The 15384-nt window shown below is 34.2% G+C and overlaps 1 long non-coding RNA gene across 1 annotated transcript in view; it reads left to right on the top strand.

Annotated features, from left to right (window-relative positions):
* Positions 1-3003, top strand: part of LOC111089329 — an 8678-nt gene extending 5675 nt beyond the window's left edge. Inside the window, exon 3 of the long non-coding RNA XR_002613594.1 lies at positions 2993-3003. This is a non-coding gene — a long non-coding RNA (uncharacterized LOC111089329). The remainder of the gene's footprint in view (positions 1-2992) is intronic.
* Positions 3004-15384: the final 12381 nt, after the last annotated feature.

Raw genomic sequence — 15384 nt, 5'->3', positions numbered from 1 at the left:
CACACATACACACACATATTCAGATAATGAATGGCCAGGAGTTTTAAACGTTGCACGCTCACAGATCCTTGTATTATAGTGACTCACAATGTAACATTATATTTCGGTCAAATGAATCCTTAATGGAGCTGTTGCTGACGATCAGTAACGGTTATTCAATTCTGTAACTAGATCTCATTGGTGTTGCTGGAAAATTGTCAGTTTTGTTTTAACAACAGAGTTTGAAAGTTTTAAGGTACACTTTTCGGTGAAACCTAATTGACCACAGCTGACTCACTGTTTCAAATAGCTTATTTGTTTGCTGTTAACTTTACACAAGAGTACATTTTAGCTTCCGGCATAACAAAAGTTTCGCGTTGTTTTCGAGCTACAAGTAAATAGAGGAAATTCGTGAAACAAAGGCACTATTAATAATGTAAAATATGTGGATGGTTATGTCAACAAAACGTTGGACATGGCCGTGAGGTAAGTTGCACAGATTCGGGTTATCTTGCGACAAAGCAAGGAATGTTAAAGGAAAGCCAACTTACATGCGCGTACGTAATGCATATTGTTGATTCACTCCAAAAAGACAACAATTCGTTTGTCAAGAATATCTGTAGCTTTTGGAAACGTTTGAAAAATTTACAAACATACACTGCTCTTAATTAAACGAGGCTACATGTAAGATATGTTTACATACATTTCACAAAATAATTGAAAGATACCGAGAATTCACGATATTTTAGTGAGGGCAAGGAAAAATCTGTTATAAAATATTCTAAATCACACATCACACCCAGCAGTTCATTCGTATGCAAATCACGTATCTAATGACATGTGATCTGAAATTCAAATGATTTTCTTCATATCTTTGTAGTTCATGGAATATCACTTCAATGTGAAATATAGAATAGCAAGGGCAGCTTGGCACCGATGTTACATGCTTAATTAACATTGCAGTATGAATAAGGTTATGAGACATTCTCACGAATACACTGAAATAGCTGTTTTCGGGGCGTCTCATACGACTGGAATTTAGTTGATGGGGTACGACGCGTCTTCCAAGAGCATTCCATTACATGACCGATTGGATCCCCCTCTTCTCAAAGGAATATGTTCACCTACTTAACATTGGTGTTGTTATCGAACACGAGGCTGAAGTCAGGTCCAAGTTTCCCAGCATATGAAAACACAAAGGATAGTAAGATGCTGTTTCCAATAATACCATTGTACAGGAAGAAGAGACCATTACGCCCACCATGTTTTTATTAACACCATACGCATCACGCTCCTGTATGAAAATGAGGTTAGACCTGGTTTGAGATTCTTTCCGGATCACTACATCCTTGTTATTCGACTGCAGGGTGAAACACGATTCATCTATATAACGAATAATACTGCACATTTTGTTGGTGCCCTGAATACTTGTGATCATTGCAGGCGAGTTGCTGCAAGTGGAAAATACACATTACTGGGTATCTCGCTTATACATGGTTTGTGTATTATTACTTTGTTTCTGTTCGTCTGTATCACGACATTGTGAACAGTTGCGGCTGTGAAAAACTGCTTCAGTTTCGGAGTAGGTACTCTACGCTTGTGATGTGCCAAAATATACAGATTACCGTTGTCTGCCTGTGTTATGTATGATGGTACATTTCCTCGAACAACTGAAAAAAGCAGACCATTAGTTTGGAAGTGTTCCATATTCTGCTAACAGCCTTTGAGACAACTATAGCCAATTTGCAACAGCCTGTTTTGATTGGGGGGGGGGGGCTTCTACTAGTCTGATGGCATGAGTGAAACCCCAGAAAGTTGTCTTGGTGGTTTAGTTAAGGTTAATAAACAACTTGGAGCATTTTAGACTCTAAGGTTCATTTCAAAGAAATGAGAAAATGAGATTATTTCTTTGATTTAGCATAAAGTTACACAATGGCTTATCTGCGCTGTGCCCGCCACAGGGATCAAACCATGAATTTTAGCGTTATAAACCCTGAAGCTTACCTATGAGCTAACGGCTTGCGACAAATGAGAAAACATTGCGTGAGATGACTATATATATAGATAGCATATGTTAAATGACCAATCATTTACATTTAAAGACCATCACATGACAGCGAACTGTTGGGCTGTTTGAGTTATTTGACAATAATGGTTTTCCCTTACATTAGCTATGATATTACAAATTCTGATTATCATGCAGTTGTTTTGTGTAGTAGTAGCAATATTCAAATATTAAGATTTACTCAGGCATGTGCCTCCCAGTGGCACAGCAGTAAGTCTGAAGACTTATAACACTAAAAACCGGGTTTCGATACCTGTGGTTAGCACAACACAGATATCCCATTGTATAACGTTGTGCGTAACTGCAAATAAATATACAAATAATCGGGCACATGTTTGAAAACAAGGATATAACAAGATAAAAGAAAACCTAAGAGTAGCCGACATGTTCCTACAATGTTTGGTGGCTTTCTATTAAAAATTAAAATAGGTATATGTTTGATAATTTCCCTGTGCGTCAAATATTTGTATGCGTATTACTTGGAACAGTAATTTCAAACTCTTTTCTATTGATAATTAGGCCCAGTATTTAGATACGTGTTGCCTGACTAAGGACCAAATTACAAATTCAGTATATATTACAAGAAAATAAAAGTGATGGGATATATCTAAAAGGAGAAATGTGGCATTTATAATAATGTGTTAAAACAAATTTTACGTATCAACTAGTAGTGAGAAACTTGATGTTTTTGTCATTACATAACTTATCCAACTAGGAATGATTCATTACCTCATTTTTACCAGTGGATACCATTCGACCTCCTACTTTACGTTACGTTACTATACGCATAATTTGGAATTACATACCATTTGTTTCTTTATTGGAGAAATTACACGCTTCCCTTATATATTTAAGACGCAACTTTGTTGTCCTTCTTAATTTGCCAGCCAGATTCTTCAGCTGTCTATTCAGCCAAAAATCTAACAGCCATTTATCTCTCTAACACAGTTTTATCTTATTTTAAAATTTCGAAATTCCCGTGTTGAAGTATTTTTTGTTTTTGTTTTTTGTTAAAGAACCACCTATTTGAAATCTTGATTGACAATCATTTTCACCTGATGTCGTCAAGCGGCAAGGTTGACATTGCAAATAATATCGATATATATGCTCCTCATTGGTAAGTTTGTAGGCCTACAGCGCTAAAAACCGGGATTCGATACTCGTAGTGTGCACAACACAGATAGCCCATTGTGTAGCTTTGTGCTTAACAAAATCCCAACTCGATATATCTATTATTTTTGGTGTTTGAGCAGTCAGGTTCTTCAAAAACTTCCCTCTTTTAGATTCTAAAAATATCTGATGAGAAATCGGGGTTTTCATTATATTGCCTTATACAGGCTTTCCAACCTTAAAGCCTTCTTGCTACTAGCCAACCATCAGTTATTCATTATATTGCCTTATACAGGCTTTCCAACCTTTAAGCCTTCTTGTTACTAGCCAACCATCAGTTATTCATTATGTCCTACCATATATTCATCCACCATCTTCTTCTTGATGTCAATCACACCGGCATACTGTGCGTCAGTCATGCCATCTATCTTTTAAACTGTCCATACTTCGACTTGATTATCTGTTAAAACGTTAATCAATATTTCTATACATACAACGAACTTGGTTTATTTAAATGCACTGTAACACAAACATCTAGTCAATGTATTTGAACATCATGGTTTCATGACAAAATTTTGGGCTTGTTTCATGAATGGTTGTATATTTTTTTATTTCTTTTTGCTGTTAAAGAGCACGCTTATTGGACCGATTTCAAATAATGTCTTTACTAAATTAAAAGTCCTTGAAAGGTATTTTGAGTACTGGGTGTATGCGAGTGGATAAGCAAACTCTTTCACTAATTGATTTACCAAGGTGTGCTTAGTTTAATTGCCATGAAAACATTATAACAAGTTTCGTCATCTTTTAATCAAAACAATATGATCACAATAATCACGTTTTTCTCAAGTGGATGCTAAAATAAACTAAAATTGAAAATGTTTATGTAGCTGTTCAACCAGATTTTTAAACAAACTTGTCTGACACATTGCTTTTACAATAGTATCACATATTAATCGTGTTGAAATGTGATAGAACGTCATTGTATTATATCACCGCAAAGTTTACAGAACATTTAACACATCAGTTATATTAACAAGAGGTTGCTTTCATAACAAGGGTGCAACAGAAATTTGTCAAAGGGTCATACTAATTATAAACACAAGAACGTAGAAAGACAACGTATACGGTGCTTAATTAAGGTTTTAATGAGGATCTTTATGGTTTGTTCACAGCACAGGCTACTGTTACTTGTTTAGTTTAATAGGGAACAGTAATATGTTTTTATACCTCCAGATAAACTCTTGTTATCCACCAGAACAAGAATGTGATTTTTGCTGACAAATTAAACTAACTAGCCCTTTCTGGGAGACTTTACAGCGACTGTAGCATACCCAATTAACTTAACTTTGCTCGGTAAGTCCACAAACAAACGCTGACTTGATTACTCCTGGAAAATCACCGCCAAATAGTAGAGAATCCAATTACCGTAACAAGTTCCTCCGTCCGCACATGGTTCAGACAAACAAGCCTAGTTTCCACAGCTTCACTAAGGCTTTCGTGGAGGACCGACATATCCTACTGCTAATTCTATTCTCCATGTTGTTTATTTTTATGCCATCTTTAAATTTTTCAACCGTTCTTGCGCTATCAAGAATTAGGGAAATGATACTTAGTATACTATGACCTCGGCGAAATAGAACAACAAAAAGACTTGTTTTACCGCAGAGTTTTAATTAAAAATAGGGCACTGTTTCAGGTCGATTTTTTTTTGTCTGCATTATTACTTTGTTTCATTTAGTTAATTAGTTTTTAAAACGTGAAATGCAATCTATTCGAACTTGTATAGGAAATGTAAATTCTTATAGCGATAAATAATCACACATGGAATCGAGAATATTAGAATTGGGCAAGTTTTCATCAATTTTCCCCCCTTCGTATACAAAACGCAGCTCTTGCGAAGAATTCTAGAGGACCTTGTACAATTCCATAAAATTGTAAATTCAGCAACTGAACACAATAAATACGTAATGGTTCTCTTTTCTTAAGCTAATAGAACTAAAATTATCAGCATACAATACTCATGTAAGCCTACTTTTTTAGTTCGAAATGAGATACCCAACACACTGGAATTATGTTAACCTTATAAAATTTGTCATTATTATGACCTTTAAATTAATAAAGGGTCAAATGCCATGTTTATTACAGCCAACGTTCAATTCATGTGAGAGATAAACACCTCGAGTTTCCTCATTGTACATAATTTCATCATCTTTTCCAATTATATACTAACAACGTGATTTTTAGAAGCTTTTACTTGCTGTTCACCAAATGGAGGAAGGTATTAATACAAATATTGTGATATATATATATATATACGCAAATTGACAACATAAAAGTATTTTATCAAATATATATATACACACACAAATTAACAGCCTAAATACCTTTGCAAATTATAAGCCATTTGTCAGAAAGCTTGGTGCACTATCAAAAGTTTTATTATTTAGTTCTAGCAGTTAATTGTAGATCCCTATTACTGTTTAAACCTGTTTCTAGGAATACTCAAACCATTTATTCTCAATTTTCAGAACGTAGTGTAATTTATGTTTTTTGGAATACTGGAAAATGCACAGTTAGCCCATTGTGTATATTTGGGCTTAATAACAAACATAAAACTGTATTTAGTAAACTAACTTATTTATATTTCCCTGTTACATGAGGACGGATACCTTTTCATGGATGGCTGGAAACGATAACTCTAGACTATAACACACCCATACCTCATTCTAATATCAATTTTCAATCAATTCCACACGTGGAACTAGCACACAGACTTTGTAATGCTACTGCCTCGTGGGTTTATCTTCCGCAGACAACTCCTGTTATAGAATAAAGTTTAATCCTCCCACTTACGCGTGCCTTGTTTTGTTGTTCATAATATTTAAATTAAATCAATTAACATTAATATCAAAAAAATATACAACTCATCAAATTCCAGAAAAAAGTATTGCTACAGCTATTTTTGAATATTTAATCACGTTAGAAAAGTTAAACAACAAACCGGAGAACTCAAAGTTTACAACAGAGTTTATGGGGTCGCAGACAGACTAGTTGTAATAAGCATTGCGTAACAACTGATTACACAGTTAACGTGAAGTTTTTGTTTTATAAAATGTAGAAGACTGAGGGCCTGAAAATGAGATAAATATTACTCTTTTTACCTCCAGGTCGATAAAAGTTTGAAGTCTACCAAGCAAATATAACGAGTCACACCAAAATTTCAGACTTAATCATTTTCACATGTTTTTTTATAAAGGGACCGATAGTGCAGACAGCCCTCGAGTAGCAATTTTGAAGTGATAGACTAGAGGAAAGGCAATTAGTCAATACCACACATAGTCAACTCTTTACCATTGAATAGTGGGATTGACTATTACATTATAACTCTCCCGCATCTGAAAGGTTCGGGAACGGAATTCGAAATCGCGACCCTCAAACTGCGAGTAAAATACCATAGATATCACCTGACCTGCCATTGGAGGATGCTGCTGTCTACATTCTTGCGCAACAGCTATATCACCATGGGCCAACCATATGTTATCTCAAAAGGAAAAAGGCAGATAAAACGAAATCTACTTAATGACTTTCTTGGTCTCATATTATGTGAAAAGTGCACATATAAGAATGACTAACTAATTCAAAAAATATACGTGTATTAAAATAAGGGAACACCTAATTTGTTTATATACCACACTTTTCCTACTTCCCTTACTTCAGGCTTGTTCTCAAGCCGACATTTAAGTTTAACTTTAATACCAGTAAAACCTATATACTGTCCTGGCCAAAGAATACTGTAATCTGTAATACAGGCGACACAACCTTTAACAAATAATACAATTCATTAAGAAAAACTTTAACATAGATGCAAATACAAACTGATACATCATAGATAATCTTTAATACATTATTTATAATAAATAACGAACAGCTCTTTAAGAAACATAATACACCAATTACACTAAAAAATCAAAACATGAAATAGCTCTTTTCAACTGTATAATAATAAAACAAAGAATTACAGAACAATAGTTGGCACATCAACAAAATCACAAACACAGAACAAACTCCTTAACAAAGATTACGATTTAATTTTCACAGTGAACTTTTAAACAGTGAAACATTAGTTATATGACAAAAATAAAATCAGTATGAAGTTTAAACACAATACATGTAAAAGAAAATAAACCATTTAAACACAGAGAAGCAATCACAAGCAACTGAAATACATTACATACAACCCTTTTTAGTATTACGTCACACATGGAAAATACCCTTTAACGTAGACCATATCACAGACAGAAAAACCCTTTAACAACGATTACAATAATATCATAGGTAAACCCCTTTAACAAAGGAAATAAAACCTATGTAGTAGTAACTACATAATAAACAAATAAAAATAATATCATAGGTAAACCCCTTTAACAAAGAAAATAAAACCTATGTAGTAGTAACTACATAATAAACAAATAAAAATAATATCATAGGTAAACCCCTTTAACAAAGGAAATAAAACCTATGTAGTAGTAACTACATAATAAACAAATAAAAATAATATCATAGGTAAACCCCTTTAACAAAGAAAATAAAACCTATGTAGTAGTAACTACATAATAAACAAATAAAAAACAGACGCAGTATACAGTAACCATGAAAACACATTCAAATACAAATCAAACCCTTTAACAAAGATGAGAAGTTAAATAATGCAGTACATATTAATATCCCTAACAGACATACATTTCATACCAAAATCACAGCTACTAGTTACCACAACACAGAATGCAAAAATTAAATTTCAATGCATAGTAACATGTTACAATACAAACCCAGAATATAATTAGCAATTTACAACCATATAAGGCAACAAATACTCTTCAACATTGATGTACGGAACCACGACAAACAATGAAACAATACAAGATTAGATCCTTTAACAACAATACTGGCAATAAGAATAAAACCCTATACACTTAAGATACATAAAAAAATAAATCCTTTACAACGAATAATAAATAAGAGCACCTTAAAATGAAACTGTTACGCAAATGAAAATCAAGGTAAAACTAAACCTTTTTACTGAAGCAAAAAATAATACAAACATAAGAGAAAAATACTGATACATATATATATATATATATAATGTACAGCTACCTCAACAGCAGTGAAGAAGCACAACTCCCTTCACCCTCACTTTAACGATAAAATACTGTATAAATCCAAAGTTCCTCATTTAACAGGTAACATTGGATTTACTCAGATGGACTAGCAATACCCACATAACTGGTCATTCTCTTTCAAACATAAGGGAGGTTTTAGCCTCGAGATATCACCTGACTTACCATTGGAGGATACTACTCTCTACATTTGTGCACAATGTGTAGCATTACAGCCATATTTTCCCTAGGTAAAACAGTTGTTAACTCTAGAGAATGAAAAAGGAACAAAGGCAGCTCGAACAAAACTAATTTAAAATAAAGACTTTTTAATCACGTGTTTCTGAAACTGCACACATCAGAATAACTATGGCCGATAGTGGCCCGATGATCAGCGTCCAGTACTGTTAGTCCTAAATTCACGCTCCTCACTTTCGGGCCTTAGTTGCGTTATAAGAGTGATGGTCAAGTCCCACTATTCGATTAGAGTAGTCCACGAGTTGACGATGGGTGGTGTTGATTATTTACATTCTCTCTAGTCTATTACTTCAAAATTAGAGATGACTAGTACAGGTGGCACTCGAATAGCTTTACGTGAAAGCTTTAACAAAAAAAAAACAATATAAGAACAACTAACTAATTAATAAATAGTAAATTATTATAAGGAGGAAGAAAATGCCTGGTACGTTTATATGCCACAGAGTTTACTTATTATAAGACACATATGATGCACGACCACAAATGAAATCTATTATCTGTAAAGAACAGTAATTAATTAAAAAATTAAAATAAAATATGTATGCTTATCACGAGCTTGCAAAATGCCTCTAACTGGGCATGAAAATTTGCAAGTATTTGGTAATAAAACAATTTCTAAGGTTATGTTTGTTTTGTCTTTGTTTGTAATTAAACACAAAGCTACAAAATAGGCTATCAGTGCTGTGCCCACCACGGATATCGAACCCGGTTTCTAACGTTACAAGTCCGCAGACTTACCGCTGTGCCACTGGGGTGGGCTGTAATGTTATGTAAGGATATGAATTGACACATTAGAAATGACGGTTAAAAATATCAAATTTCGCAAATTATTCATACTAATTAAGTTAAAATCTGAACACAATAGTAACTGATAACGAGAATCACTGGAATAAGCATATTTAGGAATACAATCAAGTTAGGACTTACTCTGAAATGGAAAAAAAATAAATAGAACTGTAGTTAACTATTTCAGCATTACTTTACTCATCCTCATATTTTTTGTTAGAATGTATTCAAACAATGTAATCTTTTTAAAACCTTTCACAGACTGTGGGGTAAAAGTGATAATAGGAAGCATCAATAGACATGCACACTTACACTTGCATCAGTATAACGTTAAGATATTTCAAGAAGGACACAGTTGAAGATGTTGCCCTGGTTGACAAATATCAGTACAAAACTGTAAACACGTGTTCAAGAGATCCATCCAAAGGAGAGTTATATTCTTGAAAAACCATGTGGATTCACTCTTCGAAACTAACGCTCTCATGGAACCTTTGATCTCAGATATAGTATTAAGTCGTTTTAGCGCATAGCTATACAACTGTCTATCAGGGTTCTGTCCAACGAGGGGATTCTGGCGCCGTATGTTAAAGTTGTAAGTCCATAAGCTTTCAGCTGATCCACCGTGAGACAATAACATCAAGAACAGATAGAAGTGTGGAATACTAAACACATATTATGTTACAAACGGTGGTAGAAGCGTGGAATACTAACCACATACTACTTTACAAACGCTATAAAAGCATGGAATACTAATCACATACAACGTTCTAAACAAAACAGAAGGGTGGAATACTAACCACATACTACTTTACAAACGAAAATGGTATTCAGAAGCAAAAAGTACAAATAAAAAAATACGGTAAAGTTTCGTGTTTTTGAAGTACAAAACCGTTTTGTACATTTTGTATCTTAGAATCTGGAGAAAGGTTTATGGGCTCTAATAAATTGAATGAAAGGTTTCGTTGGCAGTATATATTTAGAGTTCTACACAAGGAGCATGTTAAGTGTCAAGTACTTAATAATATTTCTGATAATTTATATTCATGAAAATTACAGAAGCAAAGTAAAGACTGAAATTGTTTAAAGTATTTTATCTAAAATCAGAATCTCTCAACGTCTTTCTTTACCCGACAAATTTTTCTAGTCGGTATCATCAGACCACATTATTTTATGGTGTTATTGTATTGTACGTATAAACTTGTTTTAAAGCATATTTTATTCATACTTGAAAAAACAACGATTTTCAACTTTTAAACATCCTGCTCCCATGTTTGTATGTGAAATATTTAAATTCTCGAAATTCAAAACGTCATTTTTTAGAACAGCCCGGTAATTTTAAGCTTTACATTAGTTTGTGAACGAATTTTTAAAGGATCCGCTTCAGTTAAACGAGAAGCATTTTTTCAAAGTTTACTTTATGTAGTGTGCGGTATAGTTGTCATAATGTTGAACCGACTAACTGAAGAAATTGATAGTCAAATATCCATTAGTTTATATGCTTTGATATTAGTTTTAACATTTAAAATTTTCTGCTCAAGATCCAGTGATAAAATAATTTAATACAATAAAAGAATACTTTTATTTTTATTATGATAAACGACTTTAATTGTATTCAAATTATATTAATAGATAAACTTATCTGTTTGTTTCAGAATTTCGCGCAAAGCTACACAAAAGTAATCTGCGTAAGTTTGTCTCTAATTTTGAGCTGATAGACTAAATAGAGAAAGCAGCTAGTCAACAGCATCCATAGTCAACTCTTGCGCTACTACTGTCTGACCGAGTAGTGAGATTTGACCGTCACACCTAGGCCCGGCATGGTTAGGTGGTAAGGGCACTCGACTGAGGGTCGCGGGTTCGAATCCCCGTCCTACCAAAACATGCTCGCCCTTTCAGCCGTGGGGCCGTTATAATGTGACGGTCAATCCCACTATTCGTTAGTAATAGAGTAGTCCAAGAGTTGGCGGTGGGTGGTGATGACTAGCTGCCTTCCCTCTAGTCTTACACTGCTAAACTAGGGACGGCTAGCGCAGATAGCCCTCGTGTAGCTTTGAGCGAAATTCAAAACAAACAAACCGTCACACCTATGGCGCACCCTCCATAGTGCGAAGAGCGATTTTGTGGCACACGTAATGAATGTATGTTTTCTTATAGCAAACCCACCTCGGGCTATCTGCTGTGTACACTGAGGGGAATCGAATCCCGGATTCTAGCGTTGTAAATACGAAGACTTACCGCTGTCCCCCTGGGGGGATGCACACGTAATATTTTAATATATAAATGCATACAAAATTCAGTTTGCATTTGTTTTTTCTTCTTTCTATTAGCGGAAAAAATGAAAATAGTTGATATTCTCATTGGATGAGTAACAACTTTTCTTCAACTGATAGTTGAAACAAAAATAAAGCAAACAGTTGTCTAACTGTAAAAATATTCTTTGTTTATTTGTTATTAACCACAAATCAACATAATGGGCTGTCTGTGTTGTGCCCACCACGGTTATCGAAACCCGATTTCTAGTGTCATAAGCTCTCAGACTTAACACTAAATCATTGGAGAGGTAGGCAATGAGGACAAAGATAACTGAAATTTGTCAGAAATATTTAAATATATACTATTATACTCATCAGTTTGAAATGATAGTTGAACTGGTACTCGGTGAAAAGTTTTATGGGGCATGCGCAATATAAGCAAACAAACCTTAGTAAGTAACCTCTTCTCATTTTCGCACATTTTATATATTATTCTGATTTAATACAATACAATAAAATTATACAAACGTCTTTTCGTAATATTATATTTCTTGAAGTATATTAGGGTAACAATAGGAATTTTTTAGTTTTATATTATTTCCAGATGAAAGTTATTTTGTATAATCGCCCTGTTACAACATAGAGTTGTGTTCTACTTGTATCAGGCTGTTGACAGCAACAATACAGCTACCAAAATGCCGCCATTTGTTTTAAAACGTGAAATATATGTATGCGAGTTAACCTTTTCGTTTTAAACCAAAATCACAGATGAATAGTTAAAACAAAATGTATAATAAATAATAATATTGTGGCCCCCTTAACACGAAAGTTATTGTTATTAGCAAAGCTATTTATTAACTACTCTGGATCATAAAATATAGGTGCAGGAATTTTAACTCTAAAATAAGATTTTAACCCACCCCCACCCCCCAACGTTTCGAAATACAGCGGCCTTCTGCATAAAATTGGAATTTTCAGCCTGAAAAGCGCATAAAGTGCTTTCAATAACTCCTAAGGTTCAGGTAGAGCTGTCATTTATAAACATACTTTGTGTTTTTTTTACCTCAAGATATTAATATATCAACGTTCAGAATTTGTTATTCTGTGTTGTTTTCAAAGTACGTTGGTCAGGAAGTCGTTAAATTCCTTTTGCCCTAGATACTTATTATTCCATGTCGTTCTCTCTATAGAGTAGCACCTGCTTCCTTCACGAGGAAACGATAGTTGTAAGATCATCTATGGTATGTGACGTTAGACAGGTAGCTTTTCTACTGGAAGTCAGGTGACCTCTGAGAAATGATTAATCATGTGTGTATCTTGGAAGATACACATTTGCAATAGAAATCTCCAAGCTAGAACTCAATCTCCAGTAAAGGCAACTGTCCGTTGTGGCAAGTTCAATATGCATTTTAAATGTTTCAAGTAAAGATTTTTATTGTAATTGTACATTTATGTACAGTCTTTTTTTTTGCTTTCAGTAATCAGAGAGCATAGAATTATTTCGTTGTAAACATCCTGTCGAATCTCCCGTTACTAAGCGGGTCTGTCTTGTCGCTCTGAGTGGAATCATTCTTAACTAAAACCACCACATAGTCATCCTTATTTTGAACTACTGACCAGAGAGAGAACGCAGCCAGCCAGAAGCAATTTCCGCAATAAGGGTTTTCTCTGCCCCTCTGAACCAAATAGCACCATTGACTATCACTTTTATAACTCGTCTACAACTTAAAATGTGAAGCGTGTTCGTTCAGAGACATCACGTTTCAAACCGTGGATCCTCCGATCGTTAGCCAGGAATTGGGCCACGCCTTACTCTAAATAAATACAACAACCGTCTCCCAGTTTATAGCAAGAACAGAGCTCAATCAATTCTTATATTTGCGGTCCCTTTTATGTCGGTGATTTGTTCTAACTATATATACAGCTGGACAGTCTAAAGGTGAAATTTCAATGGTTTAAATGCAGTTCTCACATCTTGTTGTTCCAACGCTATTTTAATTCTTTCTGAAATATTTCTGGCAAAAGGAATAACCACTATTTTTCAAAAATACAAAAAAGAAAATTACCGCCAATCATTATTTCGTCATTTTTACTATTATTTAACAAAACTGGTGTAGACATTTTTTTCTGAGCATTAACAAAGCTATGAGTTTGATTTTAGAGCAAAGCAGCAGTAACCATCGCGGGAATCGAACCACAGATCTTAGCGTTGTGATCCCGTAGACTTAACGATGTCCAAGCTGAGAAGACAAACATTCACTAAATGTGCGTTTTAAAACTAGAAAAAAAAATAGGCAGTTTATTGCACCGGTTAAATCATGTTTTTTAACATTCAAGTATAATCAGCCGTTCATATTTTAAACTACTGTAAAGGCAGTCAGCAGCATTCATCGCCGTAAGGGTCTTGTTTGGTTTTTTTTAAATTCGCGCAAAGCTACACGAGGGCTATCTGCGCTAGCCGTCCCTAATTTAGCAGGGAAGGCAGCTAGTCATCGCCACCCACAAACAACTCTTGGACTACTCTATTACCAACGAATAGTGGGATTGACCGTCACCATGGTTCAAGAAAATTAAACGCATAATGATTGTAGCCTTGATCAATGATCTTGTATCCTTCGCAGTTTGTAGTAGGATCACAAATGAAAGTTTAATCAAGTAATCTTACAAACGGAGAATTCGAGACTGTTAATGTTTGTTTGTTGGTAAGCACAAAGCTACACAATAGGCTATCTGACTTCTGTCCGCCGCAGGTATCAAAATCGTTTTAGAAATACATAGCTATTTTTTGGGGGCATTATGTGGATGACGTTTCCACTGTTTTTTTTCCTCCTCAATTAAATGTTGAAAAAAGGAAAATTTCATTCATTGTTAAAAGAGGAAGAATTGTTCTTCATGTTTTGATTACTCGAACAAGGAATTGAAAACGATTGGCGTGTTGTAAAAGTAACAGTTATAACATTATTCGGTTCAAGACCCTTAGGCCCGGCATGGCCAGGTGGATAAGGTGCTCGACTCGCAATCTGAGGGTCGCGGGTCCGAATCCCCGTCCCACCAAACATGCTCGCCCTTTCAGCCGTGGGGGCGTTATAATGCTATTTGTAACACCAAAATTAAACTCAGTCCCGACAACGGTTTTTACCATATTCCTGTAGTTTGTGTTTTTTTATTTTAAGCCTACTTTGATTTATTGATATTTTTAAAACCTCCTTGTTGTGATATATAGTGGCGCTATTTTTTCTAAAGTTATTTGTTTGTTGGTTTATCACGCGATATTCTTATTTAAATTTAAGTAGGTGTTTGTGTCTTATCAATTCTCCCTTGATAAAAAAAAAATCTATTTTCATTGAAAAAGATGGGACCAGTTTAAATTCCTGTACCTTTTGTTTTTCTAATATATAATCAGCCATAAAATAAAATAAATAACTAATGTTTTCTAATGTGTTACATCAAATTTATATCTATGACAACAGCTCAAGACGAGGTGTCATACTGTATTGGAATTACTTCAGTTTATTTATTTTTCTAGATGTTTTCAATAGAAGTTAATATATCTTACTTTTAAATTATAAACATTATTAATATCTTCTTTAAAATAAAAGTTGTTGAATTCTGATGTTGAAAAAAAGAATACAAACTACATAAGCATCACAAAACTCAAAAGTAAAAAAAAGAAATATTTATGAAGACTTTGTTAAGAAATAGAAGTAGTGAAGTGAATAAAGAGATAGTAATTGCAAAATCAACGAACTTAAGCAAGCACCTTCACAGAAATTCTTTG

This window comes from Limulus polyphemus, unplaced genomic scaffold, assembly GCF_000517525.1.
Source record: "Limulus polyphemus unplaced genomic scaffold, Limulus_polyphemus-2.1.2 Scaffold118, whole genome shotgun sequence".
In the NCBI taxonomy this organism is placed as follows: Eukaryota; Metazoa; Arthropoda; class Merostomata; order Xiphosura; family Limulidae; genus Limulus; species Limulus polyphemus.
The sequence above is the reverse complement of the archived record's forward strand: the minus strand, read 5'-3'. Positions and strand labels throughout refer to the sequence as shown.